Below are 10,428 nucleotides of genomic sequence, written 5' to 3'. Positions count from 1 at the left end.
TCCACAACCAGACAAGGAACAGGAGATAAGGTGGAATCACACATTCTAAGTCCGTAAAATCTTAATTATATACCACTCTCGCGTATTTACTTAGTATTGATAGACTCGAGGTATAATTCCTTAATCTTTATTCTTAAACTTGACTTGCTATACTAGTGGTATTCCAACGGGATCTACTGGGGATGCTTCGGGAAGACTACTGACTTCCAGACCATTCTTCTGTGTTGTTCACTCATGTTTCTTGTCTACGGAGTGTGTTTAGAAAGACGTGGTACCCGTCGCATGGGTACTTCCGAGTTTTGAAGCGAGCGATGATACTGAGTTTTGTGTTGAGTTTGTCTTTATATATTGAAAGGATTTCGTTAGACGGCCGTTTAAGGCGAAGGAGTTTTATGTGGCACCGAAAATTGGTATGGCGAGGGACAAGACAATTCCACGTCAAATGACGATGTCAGAACTTCTTTATTAAAAACGGATGTTCGGTCGATTTCGAAGAAATGATCATGAGAACTATGAACTATTCTATGTATATGCTATCGGCATTATCAGTTTTATCCTTGTTATGAGTACTGCGAACATTTCGAATCCCATTTAACGAGTACTAGTAATACGAGTGTTCTGATAATTGAAAATAATGAACTTTCTTAATGTAATCCCTACCAGGTCCCGTTATAATCACTTGGTGTATACAAGTCATGTATAATTAAGATTGGAAACACAGTTGATTGAGTGACTCTACCCTAAATCCACAACCAAACAAGGAACATGAAGTAAGGCAGAATCACTCACTCTAAGCCTACGAGTCTTAATTATAAATGACCCTTGTGTATACAGTAAACCATCATAACTCACCTGCAAGGGTTCTTAGTCTTTATATGAATGATGTGTTAATTTCTGATTTTAAATTTTCCATTATTTTTCGTGGACATTCGATGTTTAGTTACGGAGGTTTGGAAACGTACCAAAAATATATGAAGAGTTCCTCTCTGCTTCGCCATGTCTTTTTGTTAAACTCCTCTTGCCCCTTCGTCATTCTTCTCTATTGGGAAGTTCATCTTGAAATGTCCTATTTCACCGCATGCATGGCATATTTGACTCGTACAAGCATCGGTGGTTGAAGTGATGTGTTGGATCGAAGTCCTACATACTCGAGTGGTATGTCCCTTCTTTTTGCACCTCTTGCAATGCAATTCTCGGTAGACTCCCATGTGATGGAAGCTGCACTTTTTTCACTTTGGCAGATTTCCAACATATTGTCGCACTGGCATTGGGGATGGAGTGGCAGATGTTGTGGTTGCAGGGGCGACAGATGTTGTGGCCGAAGAGACTGCCACAGGTTGCTGCCTCTTGGCAATTCCTTAAGATGATTTGCACTTCTTTTTATCCCAGAACTTTCGTTTCTTGCTCTTATGTTTGTGGGTTGGGGTATTCTTGTAGGTAGGCACTCGTTGGTTTCCTTGGTTGTTACTACGGTCTGAAGTGTCAACACTGTTTCTATTTTCGTTTGGGTTGTTAGAATTGAATTGCGCCATGACAGCTGTCACAGCAGCTGTTATGGCAGCTTGGAATATAGCGGAGTCTATATGGAGGATCAGGGTTTCGTCGGTTGGTTGGTTATTTCCATGTGAAGACATGATTCTGTTACGTAATATGAAATGAATTCGTTAATAACTATGATCGTTGTTAGTTATACTCTATCTATTTATATATACATATAAATTCCTCGTTTTGTTGTACAATACTCAATGTCTCGACCTACATCCCTATGATGTAGTCATGATGGTGAATAGAAAATAGAACTAGTTTTTGTATGAAGGTTAAGTTCACTCATCCTTGTACTACTCTCTCTCAAGCACGCTTAACTGCGGAGTTCTAATGGGATCCGGTGCATTAGTGCTGGTATGATCACACCCGATATAAGTATATGAGAATATATCTTTCTATCGTAAGGTTTAAGAGAATGGAATGGTGGTAAGTCTTTGGTGGTGGATAAAACTTATAGGTCACTTGAATTATGTTATCTCGGTCTTGTGCGTACTATGTTCTAACTTTTATAGGCTTTTGAGAACAAATAATAATAGGAATCTATGTAAATTAAACTTATGAAATTCTGTGACTTGGTATACTAGTATTTATTATACGAAAGAAGTGATAAACCTAACACATAGGGTGAGCAGTGTAATCACTGACTCACTAGGTTTTCTTAGTATGACGTATAAGGTGCTCTCTCGTTTCTTTCTGATAGGATAAGGTTTGTTAATGATCCATCCAGTGCCTTTCTGTTTGTCCGATCCTTTCTCAGAATCCTCCTTGTGAACCCTCTTTTAGTTCTGTTTCAACTCCTCTATTGGCTGATTGCAATGTCTAGGTGTGTCGGTTATGCGAGAATAGGGGTGTCTAAGGAGTCTATAAAATTAATAAAAGTATCTCTATTGAGCTTTTTATGATGATCCTAACCGGGTCCTTCTATGATCACGTAGTGTATACAGATTATATATAACTAAGATCAAATAGACCTTCAAATAAGTGATCCTACTCCAAGACCACAACCAAACAAGGAACAAGAAGTTTAGTGAAAATCACGAATTCTCAGTCTATAAAATCTCAATTATATATAGCCTTAATGTATACACTCGATAATTATAGCCTTACCAGTAAAGGTCTTTTAGTTTTCACATAGGTTATTGTATATGTGACATCCCCAAATTCATGGCCAGAAAAGAGCGGTTTAATTTATGCTTTTAAAATAATTTCAGAGTAATCATTTGATTAAAAGTGTTGCGGAATTTGTTACCAGAAAAACATGATAAATATGTTATCAAATCATTTCCGAAGAAATGTATTTTATTCATTTAAACCATTAGGATGTCATTGTCAATACAAAAACATAAGCATAAACAAAACTTACATTCATTTACACTAGTGATCTACTTCTCTTTTAATCTCTCAGTGTAAAGCAACTTCGTATCGATACCTGTGATACAAATAAACTGAGTGGGTCAGGCTTGGGAGCCTGGTGAGCATATAGGGTTTTCAACTCACAATAAATAAATTTATTATGTTTAAACATCAAACAATCAACCCAATTACCCAACCCCATTATCTTCTTTATTTCTTAAGGAGTTACCCTAAGAATCATCTATCACTCATTCCTAAGGATTCCTCCTAAGGAATAGGCACGAAGTCACATCGTTGCCAGGGTTTATACAACAGGCACTAAGTCCATAGCTGTCAGGGTTTTTAGAGTACATCTGATGAACATATAGTTCACACACCTACATGTTGCGAGCCTGCTAGTGTTCCATGGACCGTCTAGAATAGTCCATGGTTGTCATCCATACTCTGCTGAACGACGGGGCCATCGCTTGGGTCATCGCTTCTCACCATATTTTACCACTCATATATCATCGCTCATCTTTCATCGCTCATCATTTATCTCATCATTTTATCACACATCAACTTATTTCACCTACCCATGTTATACCCAACATATTTGCAGATAAAATATATATACAATTTAAATCATTTTAAACATGTATAAAACATTCTTTCATCTACCCATGTTTTACCCAACATATTTGTAGATATAAAATACATATACAGTTTAAAACCTGTATAAAATAATCATTCAACATCTATCTCAAATAAACAAACAACATATATACACATAGCACGTATTTTATATAAAATACTTCATATCTATGTGTAAGGTGAAAGTGACTATACACTCACTTGATAAGACGATAATCGGGCAGCACTTCGTTTCTTAAAACGATCGTTTCCAATAAAACTGGGGGCTTTAATGAAAAACCGGGCCCTGCGAGGGTGGAGCTTCAAAACCGAAAATATAAATTTCTCGGGGTCGTCCGACACTTCGGGGCATGTTTCGGGTGTTAAAAGTAATACCGGGGCTTCGGGGGAAGTGGAATTAGCCAAAATATGGAATAAGGGGTGAAAAATGGGCAAAAATCAATATTACCCAGCAAGTCTCGCAGCCCCACTTTTATAGGGTGCGAGACCAAAGATCTGCGGCTGAGAAGGCTCTACGCGGCGTCAGATGTGAGGGCCAGGTGGAGGGTGCGAGGTTCGGACACACGAAGGGAAGGAGTACAGTCGGCGCGCTTCAGACAAAGACACACGTCGGTCTCGGATTGGGCCACACTTCGGATGCGAGGGCTCGCCACCGAGGCCACACCCGTGAACATTTGATTGGACCGAACCTCGGACTCGAGAAGAACGCGAAACGCGGGTCGGACACGGGGCAAGCTGCGAGAATCCGGGTGACGTGTCCGAAATCTGATCTTTATCTATGCGAGATTTTTCGGTTTTTGTGCAAAAAACTTCCGAAATTCATAACTTTCGCATACGAGCTTCGTTTTTTACGTTCTTTATATGCACGCGTAGGTAAAATTATGATCTACATCTTTCTTTTAGACTCTGTCGGCTAACTTTGAGTTTATTTTTAATATTATTATTTTTAACAGAGCGGGACAGGAAAATCCGTTAAAAATTCATAACTTCTTCATTCGACGTCCGTTTTCGTCTGTCTTTTTACCGTTGCACTACTATTGACGAGACCTTCGATTCTCGTTTAGATTGTTTCGGCTAAATATCGCTCGATCTTTATTTCAAGTTTTTAGCTGTCTACTACTAAGCTGAAACTTAGAAAAATCATAACTTCGTCATACGAAGTCAGATTTGGGCATTCTTTTTATGCACACTCTCGGTTTAACTTATTCTACGACTTTCGTTTAGATCGCTAAGGCCAAATATTGCTCTATCGTAAATTCAATATTTACGTCGCGCTGTGTCGTGCCGGTTATGTCGCGAAACTTCGACGGGTCATAACTTCTTCGTTATAACTCGGATTTCAGCGTTCTTTATATGTACGGAATCCTTGTAACATATACTACAACTTATTTAAGATTACTACTTCTAAATAATCTTCCATCAAAAAGTCATTTTTGACGCTAATTGTCCTTAAATTGACTAGCCCGATTCTGCGGGCGTTACATTATATAACTTCTTGGTATACAAAATTTGTAGGTTTCTAGACTTGTTGTTATTGTATAGTATCATAAAATACTCCTATAGTATTTTAACTTTATGTTTGGTTCTAGTATTCCTTTGTATACGGAGTTGGTAAGTTTTAAGTCGCTTGCAACACCACCATCACTCCGAAACACATGTTGGTCATATCTCAAATACATATAGTTGATCAGGCTATATTTAACCCAGATATGATTACATAACTGTCCACGTTTGACCGTAGTGCCCAACATATAATACTTCTGTTTTGTTCTTCTTGTGATACTAGTTCTAGTATGAATGCATGTATGTATACTTTAATAAAATATTTTATTATTTAAAAAGTATAATCTCTCGGTCAGGGTGTTTTAATCCCGTTGTGTTTATAGTTGTATATCTTTTATGGGTTGATATACTTAGTTCACTATAAAAAATGTTCTGATACCAATCTGTCACACCCCCAAACCAAGAATGATGGAAACATTCGGGGGCGGAGGACGTCATGATCAGTATCACAACAAATGTAAAATAGTAAAACAAGCAACAACATCCATTGCATTAATAATATAGTTAATACATGTGTGTTCATTGAATAGTTGTATGACACTAAAAGTATAGCAAAATAAAAGACAAGTCTTGAACATACTCCGTCTTCTCAAAACCTACGCGGGTGTACCTATCTACTGGTTCCCTGAGAATACAAGTTATTTTGAAAGAGAGTATCAACATTTAAGTTGGTGAGTTCACAAGTATTTAGTGTTTATTGTTTGTAGTTGTTTCATGAAAATGTTTGTATTTGATCTATGAAAGTGTTAGTTTATGTTCTCCAGAAAATCCCATATTTTCTATAATATATTAAAAGTAGCCTTCAACCCTAAGACCCAAATGTTTGTATGTTCCGTTCTCTGTACTAGTATAATGTATGTTTGTTCACTGTAACAGTGTAAATGTATGTTTGTACTCATAAATTGTATAATGTATGTTTTCCATAAAAGTAGACTATGTTTACTAGAAAAATAGTATGCTTGTTCATGTATGAGCGTTCTGTGTGCAGATAATGGAAAATAATAACTTTCAGTAGTATTGTTAAAATAACACCACCGAAGTAAGTTTGTTTTGTAAAATGACTATAAGATTACTAATCAATCGAAGTTACATATATATATTACTCGTAAATAGGTCGGGATTTTCTCCCTGTGAGTTCTTATAACCATACTAACCCTGTCTGCCTGATAACGACGTTTTTCAGGCGTCAAAACTGGTAAGAAGATTTGTCATCCCAGGCCTGCCGAACTGACTGTAGCTAATAATCTAGATGTGGGATTGTCAGTACCAACATAGATCTATACACAATTGTCATCGCTCACCTTAAAAGAGACTCTGGTTATAAGCTCAGGACTTTTGCCCATACTTAGATAAGTACACAAAAAGAATGACTCACAAATTGTTTCAACGTATTACGAGTAATAACTGAGAATCCTTTTATCTTTGTTTATAACTTAACCTTGTAAAAATAGTTTTGTTTGTCCCCTAACTATATTCGTTATAAATTATAATTCTGTTTCCGTTTTGTTATGAAAACTGTTGTGTCTTAACATGTTTGTAAATTGTTTCTTGTAATGTTTCTCTGATCTAGAAAATAGTATGAATTGATTTCCTAAACTATACCTATTATAGTTTACTAGTAGGTTTGTCTGTACTGTAAATGATTTGAAGAAAAGACTCATTTGTCCAATGTATGCAACTGATTTAAGTATGTACTTTTAAAATGGGGTTTAGTATTCATGTACAAATTTAGCAAGCATAATTATAATTTAGCCGACAGTCGGACTAGTGATCCTACCCTAAGCCCATAACCAAACAAGGAACAGGAGTCAAGGTATTTAGCAATAGTCCTAAGTACGTTAAAGCATACTTATACATAAATATATAAATGAATATGATTTTGATAATAAACAACAATCTAAAATAGTTTAAAAGAGTTTTTGTAATGACTTTAACAACTTATAAAAGCATAAGAAATCCTTTGTTTGTTTGTTTTCACATGTAAATGCTAACAAAATATAAATTGTGTTCTACTTGTATTGCCCCCCCCCTAAAAGCATTTAAAAAGGTAAATTGTAGGGGTATGAACTCACCTTAAGTGAGTGATTCGTTTAGATGTTCGATATAGGTTGATTATTTCCACAAGTTAGATCCCGGGACAAAATCAAGTCCTAAATAGCAATTCACGCGATGTATAGGCATGAGATTAGTGAATATAACCTCAAAGGAGTTAAGGAAACAACCTAGGATAAAAGAATTACTTACAAAAGAAGTGTTAGAACCGAAATCAAGAGGCTGCAAGGTATTTACGGCTAACCTTCGGTGTTCATGGACGCAAAGGGTTTTCGGCCTTTGAAGACTCAAGTGATTTCGGTTAGAACTCGGTGTGTGTTCTTGGTGTTCTTGGTGTAACTAAGAAGATTCAAGGGTTCACGGCTGTAAACCCAGAAATGAGGAGTTGTTTGATCGATGAAAAGGAAGAACAATAGATGTTCTTAACAAGATCTGAAGGTGGATTGGATGATCTTCGGATGATGACTTTGATAGAAAAAGGCTTGAGTTTGCGGCTAGAAATGTAGAAGTGCGGATCAATTCAGTCAAACACATATATATATATATATATAGGTAGAGTTTGCGGTCCGAGGGAGGTTCACGCCCGAAGGAGATTACGGCCGAGAACGAGGGACGTTTACGGATGCGAAGGCTCGTTTGTGGTCCGAGAGTTTACTGCCCAGCGAAGGTTTGCGGCTCATGCGAAGGTCCTCGGTTTTTGAGTGTTTTAACTTTCAAATCTCTACAACCCTTTTAACTAAGTGTTTTACCATGAAAAGGCTATTAATCTAACCTTGAGGTTACATCAAAGCACAAGTTTGACTTTTATTGGATAAGTTTTGACTTTAGTTGACCAAGTTTCACTTTTACAAGAATGGAAATTACGGGTTGTCACATCATATAATCAGGAAATTCTATAATGTAATTCCTGAAGATCCCTATCCTAGTACTAGCATGCTGTTCTAACATATCACATAAATCAAATAATCCGTAAGGTATTTTGAGGTCTATCCGTGAGCTCTGGCTGATCGTACATCCTCCTTTATTATTTTGAAAACATTTTAAGAAAATTGTTTTAAAACCATGTCCTCAGTTTGAGACTGGAGACACGCGAGTGTTCCCTCCCATTCACTCAAACTAAGGCTTTGATGCCAACTTGTAACATCCATAAAAATCGTGCCAAATTTAAACTTTTTAAAACATTCCAAAACCATTGATTATTACAAAACTTGTTTTAAAAATAGTTCAGTGTCAAAATATCCCAGAATCAAATCATAAACAATAGGAGGTGTACGATCACGCCTTCGCCTTCCCGCGATCGTCAGAAGTACCTGAAACAAAATCAACAACTGTAATCCCGAAGCTTAGTGAGTTCCCCCAAAATACCAACACCATACAAATATAACGATATCACATAACAAAGACAACACACATAATGAGTCATCAGTCTGACTGGACCGCCTCACAGGCCATCAGTCTATCTGGACCGCTCACCAAGCCATCGTCACGTCTGGACCGCCTGTCAGGGCTTTCAGCCTATCCGTACCGCTCGCCGGGCCTTCGGCCTGACTAGTGTGCCCTAACCGGGTCTGCAGTCTATCCGGTCCGCCCTGGGTGTCTTGGCCTACAGCACAAAGCAGGAGCTGCCTCAACCCAATCCCAAACCCAACAAACATGTGCACATAATACCATATGCTAACATGCAATAATAAATAGTCATACAGATCTAACATATCACTAACATGGCAACCATCCTATAACCAAGATATCGATCTAACCGAACAATAACATAGCAACCATCCAATAACCAGGATGCCGATCTAACCGATCTCTAACATAGCAACCATCCTATGACCAAGATATCAATCTAACCGATTACTAGCATAGCAACCATCCTAAAACTAGGATGTAATCTAACAAATCAATAACATAGCAACCATCCTAAAACCAGGATGCAATCTAACAGATCAATAACGTAGCAACCATCCTAAAACCAGGATGTAAATCATAAAGGGTCGGCCTTGGTGCCGTAGACCCTGTTGATATAGTGAGGAGAACTCACCTCATAAGTAGCTCAAGTCGATAAAGTCAACTCAACCCAATGCAACTCCAAATCCAACACCTACATCCACCGATGACTCACTTCCATAAATTCACAAATTACCAAAATACCCCCAGAAGTCAACTGGTCAGCCCTTGGTCCAAGTCAAAGTCAACGGTCAAAGTCAACAGTCCATGTTGACCCAACTCGTCGAGTGCAGATAGCAACTCGTCGAGTTCCTTAAGAATTAAGAAGGTCATAACACCCTTGCTGACTCGCCGAGTTTCCGATCAACTTGTCGAGCCCATGCGTATCCAGAAATTGGGGAAAAACCCTAACTGACTCGTCGAGTCCTCTTACTGACTCGCCGTGTCCATGCAAAAACCAAACAACGGGAAAACCCTCCCCAACTCATCGAGTCAGCTTATCCAACTCGTCGAGTTCCTATAGTCCATTTCTTATCCAGATGATTTTGAGCCACTCCAAAGCTCCAATTGATAGATCTAGCCTCCTTGGGCCTAGTTATCATATAAAGTTGCAACCTTTACGTGCATGCAAGGTCTTAAGAGCCAAAACTAGGCTAAGGTAGAAGCTTAAGGCAAATGGGAGGCCATAGCTTGACAAAGACTGAGACTTTATGACAATAAGGGGCTAAAGGAGTCCAGATCTGAAGTTGCAACCTCAGATCTTGCCCCAAAACTGGAAAGGGTGCTAAACCCATGAATGAAGAGATCTAGATAGTGGAGGGCCAAGGTAACGACTTGTTACCTTCAATGCGATGCTAAGATGGAGTAGAGCTTAGATCTATGACTTCTCTTTGTTCCAAACTTCTTGAACTTCAAGCTCTTCTCACCAAGATACACCTTACAAGATTGAAAACACAAAAATATGGAGAGTAAACATGTTTTAGGGTTTCTGAGTTCAAGGGGGCTGTAAGGGAGGCTAAGGGAAGCTAATGACCCTTTAAATAGGGTGCAAAACCCTAGAAATTAGGGTTTTATCCTCCAGCTCCAACTCGTCGAGTTGTATCCTTCAACTCGTCGTGTTGGTCACTTAAAATACGCGGCCAAATTCGTTCCTACTCGACGAGTCATGGAATCCAACTCGTCGAGTAAACCTTTCAAAATGGAAATAAAGCTGCAAAATTTATACCTGAGAGTCGGGTGTTACAATATATATATATATATATATATATATATATATATATATATATATATATATATATATATATATATATATATATAGAGAGAGAGAGAGAGAGA

This window comes from Lactuca virosa, chromosome 6 (assembly GCF_052849685.1).
Source record: "Lactuca virosa cultivar CGN04683 chromosome 6, Lactuca_virosa_CGN04683_v6, whole genome shotgun sequence".
NCBI lineage: Eukaryota > Viridiplantae > Streptophyta > Magnoliopsida > Asterales > Asteraceae > Lactuca > Lactuca virosa.
Note: the sequence above shows the minus strand (reverse complement) of the source record.